The following is a 12,828-nucleotide window of genomic DNA, read 5'->3' on the forward strand; positions in this document are numbered from 1 at the left end:
GGCAATCAGTTTGACCCAGGCATTTTCTGATCCCTATGCTGGCCACTGGGCCTCCCCTGGGTGCGTGGACTGGAATGCAGCATAGTTTGCAGTGATTGAGTGTTCATGTACCCATACAGTCCCTCACCCACATTTCTTCTGCACTTATCAGATATACCCTATCTGACTAACCCAGCACTTGCCACTTGCTGGCTGCTCTACCACTGTTTATCGCCTTTATGTATTTATTTGTTTTACTTATTCATATTTATTCTGTTCTCTCCTCTGTTCCGCACTTTCCACATCTCCCCCCTTCCATGCACTTTCCACCTTTTCCCTTTCCCATGCACTTGCGTGCTCTTAATGTTACTGGGCCTAGTAAGATTGTTGTGTTTGTTCTTCCCTGTTCCCCTCCCTTCGCATGGTCACGCTCTGAAACACTTGTGTATGAGCACGATATAAATAAAATATAATTTAATTTCATGTTCATTGGAGTGGTGCGTGGACTGGCTTGCACCATAGTAGTGGACCCCTGTATAGGTTTGTTGTTTTATGTGTGCTGTGGGTTTTCTTTTGTTATAATAAAGGAGGGATGTGGTGTATGGTCCATTTAACTGTGGGCCCGTTGCCCCTTTAAGAAAGAGTGTCATGACCTCATCATGACACTCCTCAATAAAAGGGACTTTTCTGGCACACGAGAGGCAGTGCAGCAGAGCCCCGGGAAGTGGCAACTCATGTCTGTGTACTTTATTGGTCTGCCTTGCCGTGTGATCACAGCCTACTGTCGTAGCCCCAGCCCGAGTGCCCCCAGAGCCGAGTCTTCCATCAGCTGGGTGCTCCCAGCCACGGTAAGTCTGTCCGGTGTCCCGGACGCAGCAGGGTGTCCCCTGCGTTCCATCCACTGAGAGTCCGCACTGTGTATGAGTGCTCCGGGTGATCCCGGTCAACGGTGCGGCCTGCCCCGGTGACTGGTGGGGGACGCTAACACACAGCATGCAGCTATTTGGATTTTTTGTATGGTTCTCAAAATTCATGTACACCTCCAAGCACTCCAAAAAAACATATATTAATTAAGCGCAATGTAATCAGAGTGGCTTTTATTGAGTACTGTCTTTTTAACAAACGCCACTTTGACCGATGGAGTGGGGACAAGATTGCCTTGCCCTTTCAAGTATGAGCCCCCTTATACCTGCATTCAAAGTGCCTTAGTGAAAATCCAGGAGTGGATAAAGACAACACTCGCAGCATGGGGTCATTTAGCAATTAAGTTCTCTGTAAAATGTGATTTTATGTAACCGCTTCCTCTCATGTTCGGTGTTAGTAGCCACTCAGTAGCCCCTTATGGGGCATCAACCGGAGGCAGTGAGGGATGTTTTTTTTAAATTAGGCCCGGGATGTGAGTGGATTCCAGAAACGCCCCCCCAGTTGATTTTTCCTCGCACTCCAAAGCAGAAGCCGCTCGCCCCACCCCGCAAAGTGCATTACATTAATCCTTTCAGGGCAGTGCTGTTATTAGAGAGGATTTGTTTTCGGCCCTAGACCTGTACATAGCGAGCTCCCCAGACACAATGGCACACGTCTTATTTAAACCGAACGTGGATCAATTAAGAGATTAAACCGGCAGCCGTTTGCCGCGCGCATACGTTTCCCAGCGGCCGGCCCGACGCGGCCTAAATATAGACGCGGCCATTATGAATTCATGGGCGGGGGACGCCGCTGCCGCCTCCGAAAGGACAGGCAGTGCATCCATCACTCGGCAGCTGAAGTTTATACCCGTGTCGAGCAGCAGGCGATTAATGATGCATGAGGCGGAGTGCGCCCGATCCATAACACACGCCGCAAAAGGTAAAGATGTTTCATTAGCTGACAATCGGCCAACAATATTGCCAAAAACCCGGCTAATTAGTGCATGCATCACGACGGTACTCTCTGGCTCTGGGAAACGGCCACTGCACAGAAACGGGCCCCTTCAAAAGTCAGTTCGTGAGACTGCATTTGGAGCGCGGCCATTTTACCTTACAAGAAACCTGCACGATTACCGGGCACGATTTCTTGTTCATCAGCGTCAAGTGGCCTCGCAGACACGTGTGCCATCCTCAGGCAGCCTTGCAATTTATCTATTAGCATTTTGCACACTGCAATTCGGCGCGTATAGCTATAATGGCAAGCTGAAACTGCAGTTCCCAAAGAGCTGCGAATATCATAGGTTCAATACCACAAGGTTTCAAGGCAAAGCAATTCTTTCACTTTCTAGCTCTCAATGTTTCACTTCTCAAGCGATACATAATGATCACTGGGCACTATCCCTAAAAGCATGCACGAATGGGTGCATGAGTGTGATGGCAGGAAAGCTAATCTGATTGTGAGGTTGGGGTGTATTTGTGAGTGCAGGAGGCCAGAGCATGGCTGCGTCATGTGAGCCAAAAATCTGCCATTCACTGGCCAGGAAATTTGAGCATGCGTCACACAGCATGCAATGGCACGAGAATACTAGCACGTGCTAATTAAAAAAAATGCCCAGGGCATGACAAGATGCATGCATGTCTTTCAGCTGCAGCTCATCATCTCTTTTTTCATAGTTGGAGGTTGTGGGTAGAGTGGTGAAGGGTGCGCTTTAGCTGTTCATTCGACCCACACCCCTTCCCTACCTAGGATGTACGCAGTTGATGTTGTCACACAGTGGCAGAAGCGGCTTTTGGTGCAAATGGGAAAGGATGGCTCTTTACGTGGCACCACCTTTCTAAATGATTCAAGGTCTGTGGTGGCTGGTGAAAATGTTTATTGGCAGGGAATTAAATAGCGCTATAGACTACTAATAGCAAAGGACCCTGAATGATACAGGGGGGTGGGGGGTTCATGGTCCTCATTGTAGGAGCAGGTGCAGGAGTGTGTGTCCTGGGTGAAGACCACAGGAAGATTTAAGAGTTGGGCAGCAGGGCACATAGCAGCTGTGGCATTTTACACAAAGCTGAGGCACAGGAAGACCCCACTAAGAGTTCTGTAGTGCGTACAGTGCTCAAGGGCTTGGCTAGGTTGGAAGGGCCTAGGAAGGATGGTTGACTTCCCATAGATTGTGTAGCATTGACTAAGCTTTTGGGAGTAATGTCTGAAGTCTGCTGCAATACCTTTGAGGTGACATTGTTTAGGGCAGCATTTGCCATTGCCTTGTTTGAGTCAGTGCGTTAGTTGCACAGAATAAGATGGACGTAACGTGAAGGGCACTGATGTTGGGTGATGTCTCCATTAATACTGGGGGGCAGAGGGGTGGTGATCAAGGTTATTGTCCAAACCGGATCAGAATGTAAAGGGTAGGAGTATAACATTGAATAGTTCAACAGACACAAGTAGTTGCCCCACCACGCTGCTTTCCCTGTACCTGTCTGTCAGACCGGTTAAGGGGGGGTACCTACTACGTGAGGAGGGTTCCCCTGTAACTCCTTTCCAGTTTAGGAGGGTGTCAATGACGTTACAGGGGGCAGGTCTTCAAGGGAGGGGTTGGTCTTCACATTCCTTCAGAATTGGTACGGCCACAACAGCCTTTCAATAAGGGATGTCCAGACAGGAAATACAAAGGTTGGTCAGATGGGCATCGGACAGGTATAAGGCTTATATCCGACCCGGTGTGCAGGAAGGGGAGGGCATGATTCTCAGAATTCCATGTATGGTGAGTACATGGCAGGGGGCATGAATAGGGGGTTGCTATGATAACTGGGCCATTGATCAGGATCTCAAATGGATTGTTTATCGTTTTCTGTGGGAAAATAAAATGACTTGTGCAATGTCGCTGGATGTGTGCTTTAATTTTTTCTGATTACCCCCAGCAGATGCAACCGTGTGGGTCATCAGCATTCATTTGTGGCACGAGCGGAAAAGAGAGACGACAATGTCCATGGAGGGGTAGCGACGTTGGTTTGAAAAGGACAAGGATGGTTTGGCATGGTATGTCGGGTATGTGGTGGGCTGCCCATCTGCACACGGTGAAAAAGCACCTGAGATCGGCCGCAACACCTAACGTCTTGGTGATCCACCTGGGTGGTAATGACATTACCTCGCTGGGAAAGGGTCTGCTGCTGTGCCGAATACAGGAGGTCATATGGACCTTGACACAAATGTTAGGGGACACTGAAATAGTTTGATCTGAAATAATTCCCAGGCAGGTTTGAAATAATTTCCATGCAGGAATGGTGAGGAGCATGGTCAGGTACTACAGTGGAGAGATCCATGCAGAAAATAAATAGGACAATGGAGAAATTCATGCAGATGGAGGGGCGGTTTCGTCAGACATAGGATGCTCGGTATGAAGGATCTGGCCAATTTCTCTTCAGATGGGCTGCACTTATTGGACAGATGACACAATGTTTTTCTGCTAGATATCTTTGGTGCGCTCTTGAAAACTGGATGCAAGTAGGGTGAAAGGGTGAGTAGGGGGGCGTTGTGGGTTGCAGAGGGGCCACCCTCAAAGCATGGCAGAGTTACAGGGTGATCCTAGCTGAGGAGGAATCACACCGCAGATGCTAGCCACGAGCCTTACCAGCTGTCTGCAGGAGCCAGGGCATGTGGAACAGACCCTTTTACCCTTAAGGAGGGTTGGACTCAACAACTGCTGTGGCCTGGCCTTTGATCCAAACAAGGGTATGGGAGTTAAGAGATTGTTCCTGGTAGAAAACTGTTGAAATGGATGTGTGGGCCATAGTAGGGGCTATCCCCGCTAAGCAGCTGCACCAGCCCCGTAAGGAGCCACCCATCCCTGTTTGCACCAAAAGCCACTACAAGAATCAGGTTTTGACCTGGAAGGACTCAACCGGATGTAACGTAGTTCACCCGGAAGGAATGGTAAACCAAAGTTATGGGTTCACCGGTTGGAAGCCTGGGAATGGCGTAAGACCATCCGGGGAATGTGCTTAGGACCAGGAACCCTTGGGACCTGGGCATTGCTAGTATCACCCGTAAATTGACTCTTTAATAAAGTGACCTGCTTTTCTTCTAAATAATAAAAAGTTTATGTGTAAATTATTGTAAGTAAAACTGTTGGAATGGATATGTGGGCCATACTAGGGGATAGCCCCACTAAGCAACTGCACACGCTCCCATTAAGTGGCGTTAGAGGAGCATCTGACAAAGTGGGCTGCCCCTCTGGCCCCTTTAAACCTTTCGGCCTCCACTACTGGCAATGGGAGGCCTTAAATGGAAAGCCTGCCCCTGCTAGTCTAGCTAAGAAAAGTGTCCGGCTTGGGCAGGCCTTTAAAATGCCTGTCTGTGCCAGACACAGCCTCTTTTTTGGACGGTCAGGACACAGCACCCACCCACTCCATGTAGTAGGTTGGTAAGAAGTAGGTTAGGTAGGTTATGTGTACTTATGGTTCTCTTTGTTACTTGTCACAGGTGCAGAGTTACAGGGCAATTCTAGCTGAGAATGAATCGCAATGTGGATGGTAGCCGTGACCATTACGCACTGGCTGCAGGAACCAGGGCAGGTGCAATGGGCTCTTTCACCCTTAAGGACAGTTGGACTCCTCAACTACTGCAGTTGCCTGGGCTTATGCCCCATACAGATGTATGACAGTTAAGAGCCTGTTCTGGTATCTTCTGGTAAAAAAAGACTATCAGAAGCAGGGTTTGACCTGGAAGGACTTAACCAGATGTGATATAGATCTCCCAGAAGGAATGGTAAGCCAAAGTGTTGACTTCACCAGTTTAAAGCCTGGAAATTACAGAAGGCCATCCAGGGAATGTGCTTAGGTCCCCTTGGGGCCTGGGCATTGCTAGGATCAACCTTAAGCCGACTCTTTAAAAAAGTGACCTGTTTTCTTTGAAATAATCAGCAGTGGTCTATTCATACATAATTGTAAGTAACACTGTTGCAATGGGTCTGTGGGCAATAGTAGGGGCTAGCCCCGCTATGCAATTGAGTGGGTAACAGCTATAATGGGCAGTTGAAACTGCAGTTCCCGGTACATAAGAGCTGTGAATATCAGTGGGTTGTCACATAACACAAGGTTTCAAGGCAACGCAATTCTTTTGCCTCCTTGCTCTGAATGTTTAACTCCTCAAGGCCTACATAATTCACACTGGGCATTATCCCTGAAAGCATGCATGGATGGATGCATGAGTGTGATGACGGGAAAGCTAATCTGAATGTGAGGACGGGTGTATTTGTGAGTAGAGCATGGCTGCGTCATGTGAGCCACAATCTACCATTCACCGGCCAGGACATTTAAGCATACGTCACACAGCATGCAATGGCATGAGAATAATAACACAGGCTATGCTGCCGGGAGGATAGCTCAGGGGCAATGTGCTTGCATTGGAAGCGAGACAACATGGAGCAACACAGATTCAATCCCCGTGTCTGGGCTTAGAAACCTCTGGGTATTAAGTGTGTTATAAATAGCCAATAACACGTGCTAATTAAACAAATGCACTGAGCATGACAAGATGCATGCATGTCTTTCAGAAACAGCCCGCCATCTTTTTTTCACAGTTGGAGTTTGTGGGGAGAGTGGAGATGGGTGTGCATCAACTGCTCATTCGACCCACACCCCCGCCCTACCTAGGATGATTGCAGTTAATGTTGTCACACAGTGGCAGATGCGGCTTTTGGTACAAGCAGGAAAGGGTGGCTCCTCACGTGGCACGACTTTCTAAATGATTCAAGGTTTATGGTGGCTGATGAACATTTCTAGGGGCAGGGAATGAAACAGCGCCACAGACTAAGCGTAGCAAGGGACCCCTGAATAATATAGTGGGGGGATTCAGGATAGTGCACCCTGAGGAATAGGTTAATGAAGGAGAAAATGTTAGAAGGCTTTGCATGGTGAAATACTGAAATCACCAAAAAGGCCTTGGCACTGGGGGGAAAACCCATGGCAGTTTATAATGCGATACATTGTGCATTTTACGGCACAATTTGAGAACAATTGGGTAGGAAGACATGCAATTTACATTTGAATTGCAAATGAAAAAATCGAATAGATGCCAGGACACCACCAATACACAGGAACGTTTTACAACTTGTTCCTAACGCTGATGTCCACAATGTGGGGTTCCTTTACAGGCCCTAATCAGAAATCACAGTCACCTAAAACACTGCATTTACACATTGCCACGTGTCAAGTGGCACAGCGAGTAGAGCGCTCTCTTTGACATCCGTGCAGAGCCTGCTAACGCTCAGCCTTTCATCCTTCCGAGGTCGATAAATGAGCACCACACACCGTGGGTAATAATAAGCAGCGCTCAGATACCTGAGGGTTCGTAGCGCTATATAAATGCCAAATTATTATTATTATTATTATTATTAGCAATCGGACCACTTTCAGCAATGTTCTCATTTCCTCTGCTGATAGAGGTCTACTTGCTTCAACTTCACCCAGACTAAAAGGGAGCAATCACATGGACGAAAGGGTCAAACCTACAGATGAAAAAGAAGAGAATCTGCTTCCTGGCAACATAAGGCAAGTTTTACATGGAGGCTATATATGCAAAATCTGGATATCCAAGGCATAGAGTATTCCACACAGGGCCACTGAAATAAAACATAAAAACGATACAATTTTGCATATCGGTCAAAAAAACAAAACAAATTAATTAAAACAATTGTCTTTGTAAACACAGATCAATAGTCCTTCTGGGCACCTTTTGAAACCATCCCTGTCCATGAAAGCACATGCGAAATTCCTATGCCTGTATTATTCTCTGTGGATGTCTGTGCATTGAGGACTGGGTTAGCACACACAGGTTTCCTTACTTGAAGACCTAGCCCCCCCCTTCTTCCGAAATTCCAGGCCCCCAGATGCTAATGTGGGGCCAGATGCCACCGAAATTGAATTCCTGCACCCAAATCCCGAGGCTCTCCGAATGAATATATATGGTTAAAGGATAGAAATACTTTCATGTTAGGGTGAGTGTAGGGACAAATGAACGGGTCTATTTGTCAAAAAGTACAGATCTGTGTTCGTTTTTATGTTACCAAAATATTGTTTGATTTTAGGCAAATGGGCACTGGCCTTCTCTCAGAGGGGTAGTTTAAAGGAGTACAAGGGAGTCCACCAGACTGTGCTTCTTGAAATGATAACCTAATATGAAAAATAATGTAAATATTTCTTTTAGGTTTTGATAATGTGCATTGCTCCATTAGAGATGTGTCCCTTTCTTATTATGACTGCAATATATTCTTGAATTGATTGTTAGAAATGAACATTTTATAATTTTGAACAGAGTACAATGCTGGTACAATTACATAATTTCCTTTTCAATACCTTCTATTGCCGAGAATACACACCATTTCTCTCTCAAAATGTTATTCCTTCTAGGAAAGGGTCATATTCAGATTAAAACCAATTATCTGTTTATTTTGTGAGCACAAAGGCAACACTTAAGTTAATGGGATGTCCATGAATTGCCTTGTATGCTTTCTGAACCTGCACATGTGTTACAGCATGCCCAAACAGTAATGAATAATTATATTTATTTATTTAATGTGTGTCAGTTCATTGAACTTTTCTCATCAAATCATGAAAACACATAAAAACTTCAACATAAAATGTACAAAAAGCACAATATGATATTAGCATCACAGTAACTTTTATCTTCAAGATATATCACAACAAAAATCACAACACCACAGTGATATATACATTTCTACTTCCATGCATAATCTAAAAGCATAGTTCTAATTTGTCCTTTCTTGCAGCTTCATCACCAATTCTGTTGCTTAGTCCTTATAGCATTTATTTTAGAGAAGATTACATACTCTATACAAAGCTGTCTTAACACTCACGCTTCTTGTGTTCAGACAATAGTTCCAAAAACACATTCGACTGTATGCCATCCACGTCATGCATGTAACATGCCAGTAACTGCACATACATGTCTCTGAATTGAATACAGGAGGTCAGTACATGCTGATTAGTCTCCAGTTGGCTAGTTAAACCACAAAATCTAGATGTACGGGCATCCTCTTGGATTTTTAACTCTGGCCTTTTGACAGCCAGTGTCGGCCTTCTACCTTAATGTAACAGCATCACAAAGCGCATAAATTCAGCAGCAGGAAATAAGATCAAATAATATTGCACCTCCAAAAATCGTTGGCATAAGTAACGAAAAGGTAGATATTGTTTCAGTTTCCCCAAGTGATCATAATTTGCACTCCCCACTTCGACATTTTCTACCACAGGATATTTCTATTCACTGTGCTGAAAGCAGCTATAAAAGTCGATATACGCCACAAATAAAGAGGGGATATCAATTTCTTTAGCCGCTGTGGTCAGCAGGTTTAGTACCAATACATTGTGGGAAGTAGAGCAACACTTGCAGAAACCCGTCTGCAGGGGGCTTAATATTTGTTTTTCCTCTGCCCAGCTACTAAGCTCAAGTAAGAACATTGTAGCAAATAATTCCCTCGCAACATCTAATAAGGAAAGAAGCCTATCGTTTTTAGGGTCTAATTTTGATTTTTTTTATAGATAGGCACCCATATGGCTTCTTTTCACAATGGTGGGATGCTGCCTTCTCTGCATACCTTATTAAATAAGAGGGTTAGTATGTCTGCCCAGGTTTCCTTATCGTTAATTAGTACTGTGTTTGACAGGTCATTTGGGCCTGGAGCCTTCGATTTTGAAAGCTTTTTTTATTATGTCCTATATCGCATCACTATGAACCTCGATTCCTAAAAAAGCACTGCCATTATGCTGAATTTTTCCAATATTGCAGACCTTTGTTTTACTGGGGGGCTGCAAGGAGATGATATGCTCTAACCAACCAGCCTCCCCTATAGGGTTTATCAGAGTCGCCTGATTGTTATTTCTGTATCGCCTTACCAGCGACCACATCTGCAATTTTTTTCCACACTTCAATATCTCCACCATATCCTGCCATTGTTTAACCAATACAGACCGCCTTCGCTTAATCCAATAACAATATTTACATTTCAATTTCCTACATTTCACACCTATTTCTACCATCCCTATATTAGAGCATCTGATCAGTCGCAACTGTCTTCTCAATTGGTGCGTTGCGTCTCTTACCTTGATATCAAAACTATTATTATGTGTCTTGCCGTCCCTAACACAGGGCAAACCTCCTCCTACTGCTATCTGTGTGATTGTGTCCTTAAACCAACCTTCCATCTCTTCAGCTGTCACAGCGCATATTTTCATCTTTCATTGTTACACAATTTTATCACACTACAATTAATTTCCGATTTGTTGTTATGTGACCATTATATACGGTTCCCACCCCATTACATTCGATTTCGCTGAGAAGTTGCTAGTTTTCTGTGTTAATATCCATCTCTAACGTTAACTCAATAGGGGAGTGGTCACTGTACAAAGTCCTACTCACTTTTATTTATCTTACATAAGCAGTTAACCTATGGCTCACAACTAAGTAATCTAGCATTGCCTTCCCAAGCTTACTTTGGCACGTATAGTTCCCCCGGCAGTCTCCACTGTTCTCCCATTTAGCATAAGCAGATCCCAATCTAACAGCAAATCAACTCATCCAGGTCCCTGAGGATTATCCTGGCCTTTGCTGAAAATACTGCATGATTTTATGAAAGCAGTTTCCTCAGCGTGCACATTATCTCTAGAAGCATTACAATCACCTCCTAAGGTTATATATTCACTGTGTTCTTCCTCTACCCAATCCAACAAAATAGAGATGGTAGTCTCTTGTATACATTCAGTATGTGCCCCACCTGGGGGATCATAGATGTTGATAACCAATCATTTTCTACGTTTTGTTTCATTCGGGAGTAACACTGACATTGCCATAACCTTTTTGCTCTTTGAAGGTAAAGTAACCGGAGTAGCTTGTGAACTATGTTTGACTCCTATCTACATCTCACCAAAAGGGCGACCACTTTATCCACGTTCTGCCAAATTGCTAAATACACAAAACCCATCTATAAAAAATGATCCCAACAGCCAGCTTTCCTGGATCAAGAACACATTGGCCTCTGTAAGTATAGATGCAGAGCCCTTCTGACTACACAAAATGGCAATGTCCCCTAGTATTCCAAGATATTATTTTTAAGCATCCGAGTTTAGTACCAAGGTTAGCAGGAATATATCCCGCAAACCAAACCCATTGCTGATCGTTCCCAGATTTGTCCTGGGTAGGCAGTTTCAAACGCAGCCTTTTAAGAATAAAGATCTTAGTAATTTTCCCTTCTGGCATATTTCTTCCCTTGGCTATGGAGGTTACTGGTAGTTTCACCAGAGTTTTATCATAGCTCGTTCTTGGAAAGTTGACAACCTGGGACATGATCAAGTCCACTCTATCACTTGAATAGCAATGCACTTTAGAAGTCGGTCTGGCCGCAATCTCAATCATTTCCACTGTGACGAGTCAAAGGACATCATCCCGATAGCGAGAAGACACAACTACGCCCCATACCCAAACCTAGGAAGCCATTAGAAGTTTCCCCAACACTCCATGAAGAAAGGCGCACCATGCCATATGGCTATATGTATCTCTGTATTACCTTCCCTGTAATGTGGAACTCCAAAAGCACTGAGACGAGGAAACCCTGTCCAGAGGGAAAAGGAGCGGAATACCATACTCACCATGGCAGTCCCTTCTTTATTTCCAGGAAGATTTCAAATAATAAAAGAGTAGAAGAATACGAAAACGGGAGAGAGGAGGATTACTGCACTAGAGGAGACCATAGTCGTAGTAGGAAGGAGAAGAAGTTGAAGTGGCGGAGGGTACAACACTATAGGGGACGAACTAAAGAGAGGCCAATCCCCAAACAAGGAAATCCTGAAGCGCAGAAGTGGACAATCAAAGCGATTCCCAGTGGGTACCAGGGAGAGCCAAGGTGCTGAGAGTCACAGAGACCCAGACCTTGTGGACAACCTCTGTGGGTCATAGGTGGGCTGAGCGGGGATAGTGCGAGCATAAAGAAGATGAAACAAAACGGATCAAGCCCTCCACCATAGAAGTTGGGGACCGACCCGTGAGGGCAGAGGCCAAGTGCAGACAACACTCCCAACAAGTGTGGCAGCCTAAGAATGAAAGTATGCAATGGAGAACGGGGACTGTCATTCGCCGCCCTTCACAAGGACCAGTAGTTTTGCCACAACATATCCAGGAAAGGATAGAGGACCGGAGCTTTGCCGGTTGGTGTCAACAACGTGATGTAACATTGCAGAGAAAAGAAGTGAGACGCTTCTGCCGGTGACATGGTTTCAGGTAAATATCACTGGCAGGTATCGTGTGAAATGGTTTACAGGAGTAAAGGGGTTGACTAACAGGAAAAACAGCATTGGATAGGACAGGAAACCTGGCTAATCAACACAGGGAGTTGGGAGAAAGTAAATAAAAGACTGCCAAGACCCAAATAAAACCATCAGACATACACAATTGTTTATGCATAACAGGGCTGTGGGACCAAAATACACAGTGAGGGATCTATACTTATAGCAGGTTCAGACTGCGGGACGATAAAGAGCCTTCCATAAACATCAGTGGCAACCAAAAAGGTATACTTTATGTAAGACGAAGGGAAAGACCAGGGATGAGAATTGTCCCCCTGGCATGATACTTCCCAAATAGTGGATGAAATGGGATAAACATCTCTTATCACGTTGGGACCTTAAGAGTGAAGCTCTAAAGTTCCTTGTAGCAAAAAGGACAGGAAAGGCCAGGGATGTGGATTGTGCCCTTGGTTTTATAAAAGCGCGGTGGTACTTTGATATACCTAACATGTAGTTGGTTAACCAAAATAGTAGGAGGAAAGCAATGCTGCAGGAAAGCAGCCAACCGTCCATTCAGTTTCCAGAGAATAGTTTGTGGTATTTGAGTGTGAGGGCTAGAATAGATTTTGGTCACAGGACTGTGGACATTTTC

The 12,828-nt window shown here is 45.0% G+C and overlaps 1 long non-coding RNA gene across 2 annotated transcripts in view; it reads left to right on the top strand.

The window, feature by feature from the left end:
* Positions 1–688: 688 nt before the first annotated feature.
* Positions 689–12,828, top strand: part of LOC138493241 (uncharacterized) — a 497,429-nt gene continuing 485,289 nt past the window's right edge. For both annotated transcript variants that reach the window (XR_011276325.1, XR_011276326.1), the window contains exon 1: positions 689–827. This is a non-coding gene — a long non-coding RNA (uncharacterized lncRNA). The remainder of the gene's footprint in view (positions 828–12,828) is intronic.

Source organism: Ambystoma mexicanum, chromosome 10 (assembly GCF_040938575.1).
Source record: "Ambystoma mexicanum isolate Mex_15411 chromosome 10, UKY_AmexF1_1, whole genome shotgun sequence".
Classification (NCBI taxonomy): Eukaryota; Metazoa; Chordata; class Amphibia; order Caudata; family Ambystomatidae; genus Ambystoma; species Ambystoma mexicanum.